The sequence below is a fragment of the Coregonus lavaretus genome (genome assembly GCF_964263955.1).
Source record: "Coregonus lavaretus genome assembly, chromosome: 32".
NCBI classification, from domain to species: Eukaryota; Metazoa; Chordata; class Actinopteri; order Salmoniformes; family Salmonidae; genus Coregonus; species Coregonus lavaretus.
Window position 1 is genome coordinate 13,847,134 of NC_140019.1, and position 12,798 is coordinate 13,859,931.

A 12,798-nucleotide genomic window follows, 5' to 3' on the forward strand; every position below is an offset into this window, starting at 1 on the left:
ATGACACAACAGTATTAGGCCTGATTACCAACAACGACGAGACGGCCCACAGAGAGGAGGTATGCACTCTGACGGCGTGGTGCCAGGTGGACAACCTCTCCCTCAACATCAGCAAAACAAAGGGGCGGATTGTGGATTTGAGGAGGAATTAGGCTGGGCACGCCCCCATCCTCATCAATGGGGCCGCCATGGAGGCGGTCAAAAAGTTCAGAAAATCCCGCTCATTGCTCACGGAGCGGTGCTCAAGCTCACGGAGAGGTGCTTGCACACCGCTCCAGCGCTCTACTTCCTTTCCAACCGCTTCGCTAAAAACCTCTCCTAAAAAACCACTCCTTGCTCACCAAAAAAAAAAACTGCCACTCCAATCTATTTTTGTGACTACCTGGACCTACCATTTGGTTTTGAAGTATTGAAACCAAACCATATGATTTGAATCAAAAGTATTTTAATGAACAACATGAAAAGGTTACTGTAAGAAGTGCTTATGATTTGAAATAGGCTACATATTTCTAGGCCTATTATTTCAAGGCTATAGCCTACAAAGAAGTCAATTGTGAAGCATTTGCGAGTGTGACACTAGGCTGGCAGGGACATTAAGCGCTCAGCATGTAAACAACATTTTGTTGTATTAAATCATTACAGTATATTCTATAAATTGCACATATAGGCTGTGACTCACTTATAATTCAATAAAAATTAAATGAGAAATGCCTTACTAGTGCCTTTGAATTCACTTTTAGAAACACGAATTTGGCCAGAGTCTGTGGCTTCAGGCTCATGTGATGGAGAGCAGGCCAGCAGTGGAGAATACCCTCTCCACGCTTGCAGAGCAATGAGTTGATTTACATTTCTCTATAGGTAGGCCTAAAGGTTTTTAGGCTAAATAACCGTATCAAAATGGCAAGCTCCTTGAAAGAGGTCATATGTCTGGCCTGTTGGGCCAAAATCAATGATAGCGCATTGTATAGATAATAGAACAAAAATGGATGAAACCTTTAACAGATCTGATTTTTAGTTTATAAATACTTTGCTACAATGACACAGCTAGCTACCCACCTCATTCCTTTCTGTCTGCATGTGCACGTACTAAGAACACCATCATGCTTTCGGGATACTTTTCGTATTCCACAAAGATTATTTAGTTGTGGACACTACATAACTGCACTCCCTCTCTTGCTCTTGGTCCGATTCATTGTAAGTCACCTTGATTTAGCACCTGTGTGTTTTATTAGTTTCTTTGTGAAAATAATTAGCGACCTCCATGACAGTAGCTAAAGCAAGGGGCTATAGCAGCGCACAAGTAGCCTACAAATGCATTCTGGGCCGGGCATGCCCTGAGCTCGTGAAACTCGCTCCGTTCTCCAGTCAAAATTAGGCATGCTCTGCTCCTCGCTCCTTTCCAGCTCCGCTCACATACTCTGGCGTACACATCTCAGAGGAGCTGAAATGGTCAAACCACACAGGCACCGTGGTGAAGAAGGCACAACAGCGACTCTTCAACCTCAGAAGGCTGAAGAAATGTGGCCCTCAAAGTGTTCTACAGGACGACCATCGAGAGCATACTGTCGGGCTGCATCACAGCCTGGCATGGCAACTCCAACGCCGCTGACCGCACCTCCAGGCTGTGTAAGGGCTATTTGAGTGATGGAGTGCTGCATCAGATGACCTGGCCTCCACAATCACCCAACCTCAACCCAATTGAGATGGTTTGGGATGAGTTGGACCGCAGAGTGAAGGAAAAGCAGCCAACAAGTGCTCAGCATACGTTGGAACTCCTTCAAGACTGTTGGAAAAGCATTCCAGGTGAAGCTGGTTGAGAGAATGCCAAGAGTGTGCAAAGCTGTCATCAAGGCAAAGGGTGGCTACTTCTAACAATTTTTTTGTTACTACATGATTCCATATTTGTTATTTCATAGTTGTGATGTCTTCACTATTATTCTCCAATGTAGAAAATTGTAAAAAAATTAAGAAAAACCCTGGAATGTGTAGGTGTGAATAACAACAACAAAATCCAGAAAAGCGCATGTCAAAAATGTTATAAATTGATTTGCATTTTAATGAGGGAAATAAGTATTTGACCCCCTCAAAATCAGAAAGATTTCTGGCTCCCAAGTGTCTTTCATACAGGTAACGAGCTGAGATTAGGAGCACACTCTTAAAGGGAGTGCTCCTAATCTCAGTTTGTTACCTGTATAAAAGACACCTGTCCACAGAAGCAATCAATCAATCAGATTCCAAACTCTCCACCATGGCCAAGACCAAAGAGCTCTCCAAGGATGTCAGGGACAAGATTGTAGACCTACACAAGGATGGAATGGGCTACAAGACCATCGTCAAGCAGCTTGGTGAGAAGGTGACAACAGTTGGTGCGATTATTCGCAAATGGAAGAAACACAAAAGAACTGTCAATCTCCCTCGGCCTGGGGCTCCATGCAAGATCTCACCTCGTGGAGTTGCAATGATCATGAGAACTGTGAGGAATCAGCCCAGAACTACACAGGAGGATCTTGTCAATGATCTCAAGGCAGCTGGGACCATAGTCACCAAGAAAACAATTGGTAACACACTATGCCGTGAAGGACTGAAATCCTGCTGCGCCCGCAAGGTCCCCCTGCTCAAGAAAGCACATATACAGGCCCGTCTGAAGTTTGCCAATGAACATCTGAATGATTCAGAGGAGAACTGGGTGAAAGTGTCGTGGTCAGATGAGACCAAAATCGAGCTCTTTGGCATCAACTCAACTCGCCGTGTTTGGAGGAGGAGGAATGCTGCCTATGACCCCAAGAACACCATCCCCACCGTCAAACATGGAGGTGGAAACATTATGCTTTGGGGGTGTTTTTCTGCTAAGGGGACAGGACAATTTCACCACATCAAAGAGACGATGGACGGCGCCATGTACCGTCAAATCTTGGGTGAGAACCTCCTTCCCTCAGCCAGGGCATTGAAAATGGGTCGTGGATGGGTATTCCAGCATGACAATGACCCAAAACACACGGCCAAGGGAACAAAGGAGTGGCTAAAAAATAAGCACATTAAGGTCCTGGAGTGGCCTAGCCAGTCTCCAGACCTTAATCTCATAGAAAATCTGTGGAGGGAGCTGAAGGTTCGAGTTGCCAAAAGTCAGCCTCGAAACCTTAATGACTTGGAGAAGATCTGCAAAGAGGAGTGGGACAAAATCCCTCCTGAGATGTGTGCAAACCTGGTGGCCAACTACAAGAAACGTCTGACCTCTGTGATTGCCAACAAGGGTTTTGCCACCAAGTACTAAGTCATGTTTTGCAGAGGGGTCAAATACTTATTTCCCTCATTAAAATGGAAATCAATTTATAACATTTTTGCATGCGTTTTTCTGGATTTTTTTGTTTTTATTCTGTCTCTCACTGTTCAAATAAACCTACCATTAAAATTATAGACTGATCATGTCTTTGTCAGTGGGCAAACGTACAAAATCAGCAGGGGATCAAATACTTTTTTCCCTCACTGTATATATATTATTTTCATTCACTTCTCTTTTTCAGCTGCACTGTTTGAGCTCGGAGCTTAATAAATTCACTGTACCCTGCAATTACATGTGTGACCCTGTGCACGTGACCAATAAACTCATCTGATCTAATCACTAAGCAGCACAGCACAGCACTCTCCCCACTCAGACATTTGCTTTAATACACACTGACAGGCATAACCTTGTGATCTTGACTGTCCTCCTGGGCTGCTTATGTAAGGCCTGTCTGTCTTGCTGAGGAGGATCAGTAGTGGAAACTAACCTAAATAGGCTGTATGCTTGCGAATTACTATATTTTAAGAGCCCCAGGCAGAGCAATGTCAGGTATTATGAATCAGAGATGTCCCTAAAGTTAGTCCTGGCTATTTCCCTCCTGGGAATCTCTGTCCTATTCAATGTCACAATGGCAACCAGAAAGCCATTAAATGCCACCCTTGTCCAATGTCAACACATTCCTCAACTCTTTGAAATCAAAATGTTTCCTCTTGCCCTTAAGCCCATGACTTTGGCACCAACACAAAGCTCTGATTCCTCCTACACCAGTCAGATGAGGACAGATAAGTAATGTGTAGAAATCATACATAAGTCTATGGTATGAATAGGATTGTAGATGGAAGAAGTACCTCGGATACAGAGCCTGCTCAGATTAATACTTTAACACAAAGAGAGGAGGGAGCTGTGAGGACTCGGGGAGAGGATTTACAGAGAGGAGAAGTTACACCCAGACAGACAAAGTGAGAGATTTGGCAGAGCTTTGCTGCTAAGACCTTTCCACTGAACAGAGAGTCTGGAGAGGAGCCTTGAGAAGCGTAATTCAGTTTCAGCAGTCTCTGCTCTAATCGACACAGAGCAAACAGGGCAACCATATTGGATCGTACAGGACAGCCGAGGCTCCAACATTTTACATTGAAATTGGAATCATTTAGCAGTTGCTCGGGGTGAGAAGGGGGTGCGAGTGGGGGTGCTGTATATTATTTAAGAAACTCATTGAAGAGGTAGGGTTTCAGACTTTTTCGGAAGATGGGCATTGACTCTGCTGTCCTAGCTTCAGGGGGAAGCTGGTTCCACCATTGGGGTGCCAGGACAGAGAAGAACTTGGACTGGGCTGAGCGGGAGGGCCAAGAGACCACAGGTGGCAGAACAGAGTGCTCGGGTTGGGGTGTAGGGTTTGAGCATAGCCTGAAGGTAGGGAGGGGCAGTTCCTCTTGCTGCTCCGTAGGCAAGTACCATGGACTCCAACCCATGACTCCTGGCTTCCCCAAGTTGGCGCCCCTCTCCTGGGTGATATGGCTCGATAGGAGGGTAGACACTACCAGGGAAGATCTCAATGGCACTCTTCTCTCTCCTCAACGCCTTCTCAAAACCCATTGGATGAGAAAGCCAGAGGTCCCTCACCTCGGACCTTCTCCTCCAATGGGTTTTGAGAAGGAGGCGAGGAAAGAGGAGTATGCAATTGAGATATCCCCTAGACAGACTGCTTCCTCTGACAGGAACGGTCATTACTACTCCCCCCTGGTGGTGGTACTCAGTTCCTGATCAGATACTGCCTCATCAGCATTGAACTAATGAAATGCAATTAAACACAATTAATACTCATTGATGTTACTTGTAATTTAGTCCCTTGGCTTTGGTCACTCTATAACTATTTTAGAGATGCACTGTACAGATATAAGAACAAGATGGTGGAAGAACAAGATGGCACGGATGATGGTCGCCCTGTTGCTAGCTCCCAGCCAACTTTGCAGTCTTTTGTTTATTGTAGTGTTATTTTCAACTTTATTTGCTCCGAAGGTTTATAGTATTATTTCCTATGACAGACAAACACTTCTGGACATCAGATCAGAGATTACTCACTACAAATTTGATTTTCAGGAGCTGGATTCTTTGTCTGGATTACTTGAAGTAGTTCCATTCATCATGGGAGCTCATTTTCCAAAAAGAAGCCGCCGGAGAACGGGAATGCAAGCTGGCGTTCTAGTCTGAACAAGGAAAGGGGCAAACCACCCTCCGCTTCCTAGTATATTACTTGCTAATGTACAGTCTCTGGACAATAACATTTGCGAGATCAGAGTACGGATTTCCTACCAGAAGGATACGAGAGACTGTAACGTAATCTGCCTTACAGAGACTCTGGCTGACGAGGGAGGTGCTTGACCAGGCTATACAGCCTGGGGGTTTTCAATACAGTGCGCATACAGGCAAAAATTACTTTACGGGAAAAACAAAGGCGGAGGATTATGTTTCATGATGAACAATTGATGGTGTGATTGTAGGACTGTATAAACCCTTAAGAATTTCTGTTCCCTGACCTGGAATACCTCACGCTCAAATGCTGACCCCATTATCTCCCGATAGAATTCACAGCTGTTTGTGTCACGGCTGTGTACAGCCCCCCACAAGCCAACAACACGCTGGCACTCAAGGAATTAGACGGGACTTTGATCAAATTGGGAACAGTATAGAGGCCACATTCGTTGACATTAACAAAGGAAATTTAAGGAAAATTCTCCTGAACTTCCACCAACAAATCTCTTCCACACTCGCAGGAAAAATACATTAGACCATTTTTATTCTCCATTCCCAGAGACGGATAAAAAGCCCTACTTGGCCCCCCTTTCGGCAAATCAGACCACGCATCCATTCTGCTCCTCCCCACCTACAGGCAGAAATTAAAACAGGAAGCACCCATGGTAAGGTCTGTTCATCGCTGGTCTGAGCAATCGGAATCCATGCTACAGGAATGTTTTGATCACACGGACTGGGATATGTTCCGGGCCGCCTTTGGAAGTAACATCAATGAATACACTGACTGTCTCTGGGTTCATCAGGACGTGCATAGAGGATGTTGTTCCTACAGTGACGATTAGAACATACCCAAACAAAAAAACATGGATAGATGGCAGCATTTGCGCAAAACTGAAAGCGCAAACCACCACATTTAACCACGGAAAGGTGACTGGAAACATGGATGAGTACAAACAGAACACCTATGACCTAAGCAAGACAATTGAAGAGGCAAAAAGACAATACAGGGACAAAGGAGTTGCAATTCAACAGCTCAGACACGAGACGCACATGGAAGGGACTTCAGACAATCACAGATTATAAAGGGAAAACCAGCCACGTTGCAGAACTTAGATGCCTACCTCCCAGACAAGTTAAACACCTTTTTTTGTCCGCTTCGAGGAAAACAACACAGGGCCGCATTCTGCAGATTTCCCTGTTGCTCACGAGGACTGCAGGCTCAAGATCTCTGTAGCCGACGTGAGTAGGACCTTCAAGCGTGTTAACCCCCGCAAGGCTGCCAGCCTGGACAAATCAAATCAAATTTTATTTGTCACATACACGTGTTTAGCAGATGTTATAGCAGGTGTAGCGAAATGCTTGTGCTTCTAGCTCCGACAGTGCAGTAATTTCTAACAATTTCACAACATATACCCAATACACACAAAAAAGTCAGGAATGGGACTTAAGAACATATACATATATGGACAAGCAATGACAGAGCGGCATGGACTAAGATACAGAAGAATATTATAGAATAGAATGCAGTATATGCATATGAGATGAGTAGTGCAAGATATGTAAACATTATTAAAGTGACTAATGTTCCATTTCTTAAAGTGGCCAGTGATTTCAAAAGGCATCAGCATCCTCTAATATGCTAGTGATGGCTTTTTAACAGTCTGATGGCCTTGAGATAGAAGCTGTTTTTCATTCTCTCTGTCCCAGCTTTGATGAACCTGTACTGACCTCGCCTTCTGGATGATAGCGAGGTGAACAGGCAGTGGCTCGGGTGTTGATGTCCTTGATGATCTTTTTGGCCTTCCTGTGAAGGGTGCTGTATGTGTCTTGGAGGGCGGGTAGTTTGCCCCCGGTAATGCGTTCGGCAGACCGCACCACCCTCTGGAGAGCCCTGTGGTTGTGGGCGGTGCAGTTGCCGTACCAGGCGGTGATACAGCCCGACAGGATGCTCGCAATTGTGCATCTGTAAAACTTTGTGAGGTGATAAGCCACATTTCTTCAGCCTCCTGAGGTTGAAGAGGCTCTGTTGCGCCTTCTTCACCACACTGTCTGCGTGGGTGGACCATTTCAGTTTGTCGGTGATGTGTACGCCAAGCTTTCCACCTTCTCCACTGCGGTCCCATCGATGTGGATAGGGGGGTGCACCCTCTGCTGTTTCCTGAAGTCCACGATCATCTCCTTTGTTTTGTTGATGTTGAGTGAGAGGGTATTTTCCTGGCACCACACTCCCAGAGCCCTCACCTCCTCCCTGTAGGTGGTCTCATCATTGTTGGTAATCAAGCCTACTACTGTTGTGTTGTCTGCAAACTTGATGACACAAGGACAGCATCCCAAGCCATGTTCTCAGAGCATGCGCAGGCCGGCCTGAGTGTTTACGGACATTTTCAACCTCTCCCTATCCCAATCCATCGTCCCCACTCGCTTCAAGGTGTCCACCATTGTTCCTTTACCCAAGCAAACTAACGTAACTGAACTAAATGACTAATCGCTCCGTAGCACTCACTTCTGTCATCAAGAAGTGCTTTGATAGGCTAGTCAACAAGGACCATATCACCTCTATCATACCCGACACCCTTGACCCACTACAATTTGCAGACCACCCCAACAGATCCACGGACAATGCAATCGCCGATGCACTGCACACCGCCCTATCCCACCTGGATAAGAGGAATACCTATGTGAGAATGCAGCTCATCGAATACAGCTCAGCTTTCAACACCATAGTACCCTCCAAGCTCATCACTAAGATCAGGGCCTTTGGTCTGAACTACTCCCTGTGCAACTGGGTCCTACATTTCCTGATGGGCCGACCCCAGTTGGTGAGGGTAGGCAACAACACCTCCGCTACACTGATCCTGTACACGTGGGCCCCCCAGGGGTGTGTGCTCAGCACCCTCTTTTATTTCCTGTTCACCTATGACTACGTGGCCACGCACAACTCCACCTCAATCATCAAGTTTGATGACGACACGACAGTGGTAAGCCTGATTACCAACAATGATGAGACAGCCTACAGGCAGGAGGTTAGAGCCCTGGCGGAGTGGTGCCAGGAAAATAATCTCTCCCTCAATGTCAACAAAACAAAGGAGCTGATCATGGACTACAGAAGACAGAAGAGGGAGCATGTCCATATCAATAACGGAGCTTCAGTGGAGAGGGTCAAAAGCTTAAAGTTCCTCAGTATGCACATCACTGAGGGCCTGAAATGGTCTCACCACACCGAGGTGAAGAAAGCACAACAGCGCCTCTACAACCTCAGGTGGCTGAATAAATTAATCATGGCCCCTAAGACCCTCACGAACTTCTGCAGATGCACCATTGAAAGCATTCTGTGGGACTGCATCACCGCCTGGTACGGCAACTGCACCTCCCTTAACCGCATGGCTCTCCAGAGGATCAGCACAACGCATCACTGGGGGCATGCTGCCTGCCCTCCAGGACATTTACAGCACTCGGTGTCAAAGGAAGGCCAAGAAGATCATTAAGTACCTCAGTCACCCGAGCCGTTGACTGTTTACACTGCTATCGTCTAGCAGACAGAGACAGTACAGGTGCATCAAAGAATTCATATTATGCATTTGATTGAAATGCTGTTGTTGGCGGGAAATGCCTGTTTTCTCACGGGGCTGAAGTTATTACATGGAGAAATGCAGGAGTGCAACCCCCAATGCATGTTGCATTTCAATAAGGTTGTGAAAAGAATGCAAACAACTCAAGAAGGTGTCGCTGCAGCAACAGCAGCTGTGTTGAGTTGTGCTGGCTGTCAAAACAAACTACAGTAACCCTAACCTGTCTCATCAAGTCCTAAACACTGAATTTTGATTTTATGACATGAGATTAATCGACTGTGTATCGAAAGGCCCAGTGTTAATTACTTATGAATTATTTAGCATTTTAACGACTCAATGAAATAGAAATGGTCTGGGACAATACAGCGCTCCATCAGAGCAGCCCGGGGACTCCCATGGAGAGGGAGATCGGGCCAGGGAAGGGCTCGTATTCTCCAGACCAGACCACATGATGACACTGGAGTTGGACCACAGACACAGACCCTTAGCAATATGCTGCATCAGCAGTAAGGTTGCAAAATTTCAATAAATTCCCTGGTTCTCCCGAAATCAGGAAGGAATAAGCAGGAAATCTGGAATCCTTCAACCAGGATTTATTGAAAACTAGGGAATTTATTGAACACTCATGGATTTTTACAACCCTAATCCGCACTATCCTCACAGAACCCAGGAGAGCTGCATAATAATTAATAATTGGTCATTTAGCAGACGCTCTTATCCAGAGCGACTTACAGGAGCAATTAGGGTTAAGTGCCTTGCTCAAGGGCACATCGACAGATTTTTCACCTAGTCGGCTCGGGGATTAGAACCAGCGACCTTTCGGTTACTGGCACAACGCTCTTCACCACTAAGCTACCTGCCGCCCTATGCATTACCCAGGCCATTGACTGGTGTGAGTCTATGGTTAACCTTAGGACCAGGAGTTGTACTGGCCATGTGAACTGATCAGGGAAAACTCTGGGCCTTAGCCATGTCATCGCTGTGTGTGTGTGCATGTGTGAATTATGTGATGTTCTATCAAAGCATTGGTAGACAGTTTTATAGACGTGTCCGCCATCTAGTGGTATATTAGCTAAAATGCATGTTGTGGTTTTTTGTAGACGGTGCAAAAATTCATGTTTCTGATTCCATTCCAAAACTAGAGGAAGACATCACTGAGATTCAAAAATAACAGTCCTCAAAGAAAAATCTTTAAAAAATCAGTTAGATTTACACACATGGGAAGTTCCACCAGAGTACCTCAAAGTTATGCCTTTAAACTAACAAAGCATACCCACTATGTATCTCTGTCGTTCAAGAGTAAACAGACTGCTGTACTTTGGAATGTGTGTGTGTGTCCATGATAGGAGTGTGTTATTTTTTTCTCCATTGGGATATAGTGATACCAGAGAATCAGATCAGACAGGGATGGCAACAGTTTACCCATTTCTTCTATGGTGTGTGATCCTGCTGGACTGCCGGCTGTGCTGGGGGGGTAAGTCCTTCTCTCACTGCCGATGGTTTTAGTAGGTTTCTCACTAGTAACAAGTATACCACTCTCACAGTTGTACACCAGCAGTAACTGCTGCAGCCTTACCATCTCTCTCTGGCCTTCCAGCCCCAGTGTTCCTGTCGGGCCGGGCAGCAGACAGTGTGCTGAGGAGACAGCGGAGCCACAACACTGGGGTGTTCGAGGATATGTTATGGGGGAACCTGGAGAGAGAGTGTCTGGAGGAAAGGTGTGACCTGGAGGAGGCCAGGGAGGCCTTCGAGAACGATGAGAAAACAGTGAGTGTGTGTGGACGTGTGTGTGGGGGGAGGGCTATGGGTGTTAGAGTCCTTGCAGAATGTATCATGTTATGAATGAGTTAACTTATGATATTCTGAAGATTCTGTATGAATTTTTCAGATGGAGTTTTGGGTCGGTTATGAGGGTAAGGCTTTGCTTAATGATTAACTGTTGTGTTGGCACACACAGAGAGGACTAAGATGTGACTCAGAGCTGTGTGTGTCTGGTGTGTGCTTTGTGAGTATCAAACTAATGTTTATCAGTGTGAATCTTGGTATAACATGTAAATTGTGTAATATGTCAATAATGATGAGTGTTATGTCTCATATGGGGACCAGTGTAAGTCGTCCCCCTGTCTGAACCAGGCGTCCTGTAATGACCAGATGGGCTCCTACACCTGCACCTGTCTACCAGGCTACAAAGGAATGAATTCCAAATCAAATCCAATTTTATTTGCCACATGCACCGAATACAACAGGTGTAGACATTACAGTGAAATGCTTACTTACAAGCCCTTAACCAACAATGCAAAGTTTAACAAATAAAAAAAAGTGTTAAGCAAAGAAAATAAAAATAAATAACTAAAGAGCAGCAGTAAAATAAAATAATAGTAGGGAGGCTATATACAGCGGGGTACTGGTGCAGAGTCAATGTGCGGGGGCACCGGCTAGTCGAGGTAATTGAGGTAATATGTACATGTGGGTAGAGTTAAAGTCACTAGGCATAGATAATAAACAGAGTAGCAGCAGAGTAAAAAAGGGGGACGGGGTGGGGGTGGGGGGGGCAGTGCAAATTGTCCGGGTAGCCATGAATAGCTGTTCAGGAGTCTTATGGCTTGGGGGTAGAAGTTGTTGAGAAGCCTTTTGGACCTAGACTTGGCGCTCCGGTACCGCTTGCCGTGCGGTAGCAGAGAGAACAGTCTATGACTAGGGTGGCTGGAGTCTTTGACAATTTTGAGGGCCTTCCTCTGACACCGCCTGGTGTAGAGGTCCTGGATGGCAGGAAGCTTGCCCCCAGTGATGTACTGGTCCGTATGCACTACCCTCTGTAGTGCCTTGCGGTCGGAGGCCGAGTAATTGCCATACCAGGCGGTGATGCAACCAGTCAGGATGCTCTTGATGGTGCAGCTGTATAACCTTTTGAGGATCTGAGGACCCATGCCAAATGTTTTCAGTCTCCTGAGGGGGAATAGGCTTTGTCGTGCCCTCTTCACGACTGTCTTGGTGTGTTTGGACCATGATAGTTTGTTGGTGATGTGGACACCAAGGAACTTGAAGCTCTCAACCTGTTCCACTACAGCCCCGTCGATGTGAATGGGGGCGTGCTCAGTCCACTTTTTTTTTCTTCCTGTAGTCCACAATCATCTCCTTTGTCTTGATCACGTTGAGGGAGAGGTTGTTATCCTGGCACCACACGGCCAGGACTCTGACATCCTCCTTATTGGCTGTCTCATCATTGTCTGTGATCAGGCCTACCACTGTTGTGTCGTCGGCAAACTTAATGATGGTGTTGGATTCGTGCCTAACCATGCAGTCATGGGTGAACAGGGAGTACAGGAGGGAACTGAGCACGCACCCCTGAGGGGCCCCCGTGTTGTGGATCAGCGTGGCAGATGTGTTGTTACCTACCCTTACCACCTGGGGGCGGCCTGTCAGGAAGTCCAGGATCCAGTTGCAGAGGGAGGTGTTTAGTCCAAGGATCCTTAGCTTAGTGATGAGCTTTGACGGCACTATGGTGTTGAACGCTGAGCTGTAGTCAATGAATAGCATTCTCACGTAGGTGTTCCTCTTGTCCAGGTGGGAAAGGGCAGTGTGGAGTGCAATAGAGATTGCATCATCTGTGGATCTATTGGGGCGGTATGCAAATTGGAGTGGGTCTAGGGTTTCTGGGATAATGGTGTTGATGTGAGCCATGACCAGCCTTTCAAAGCA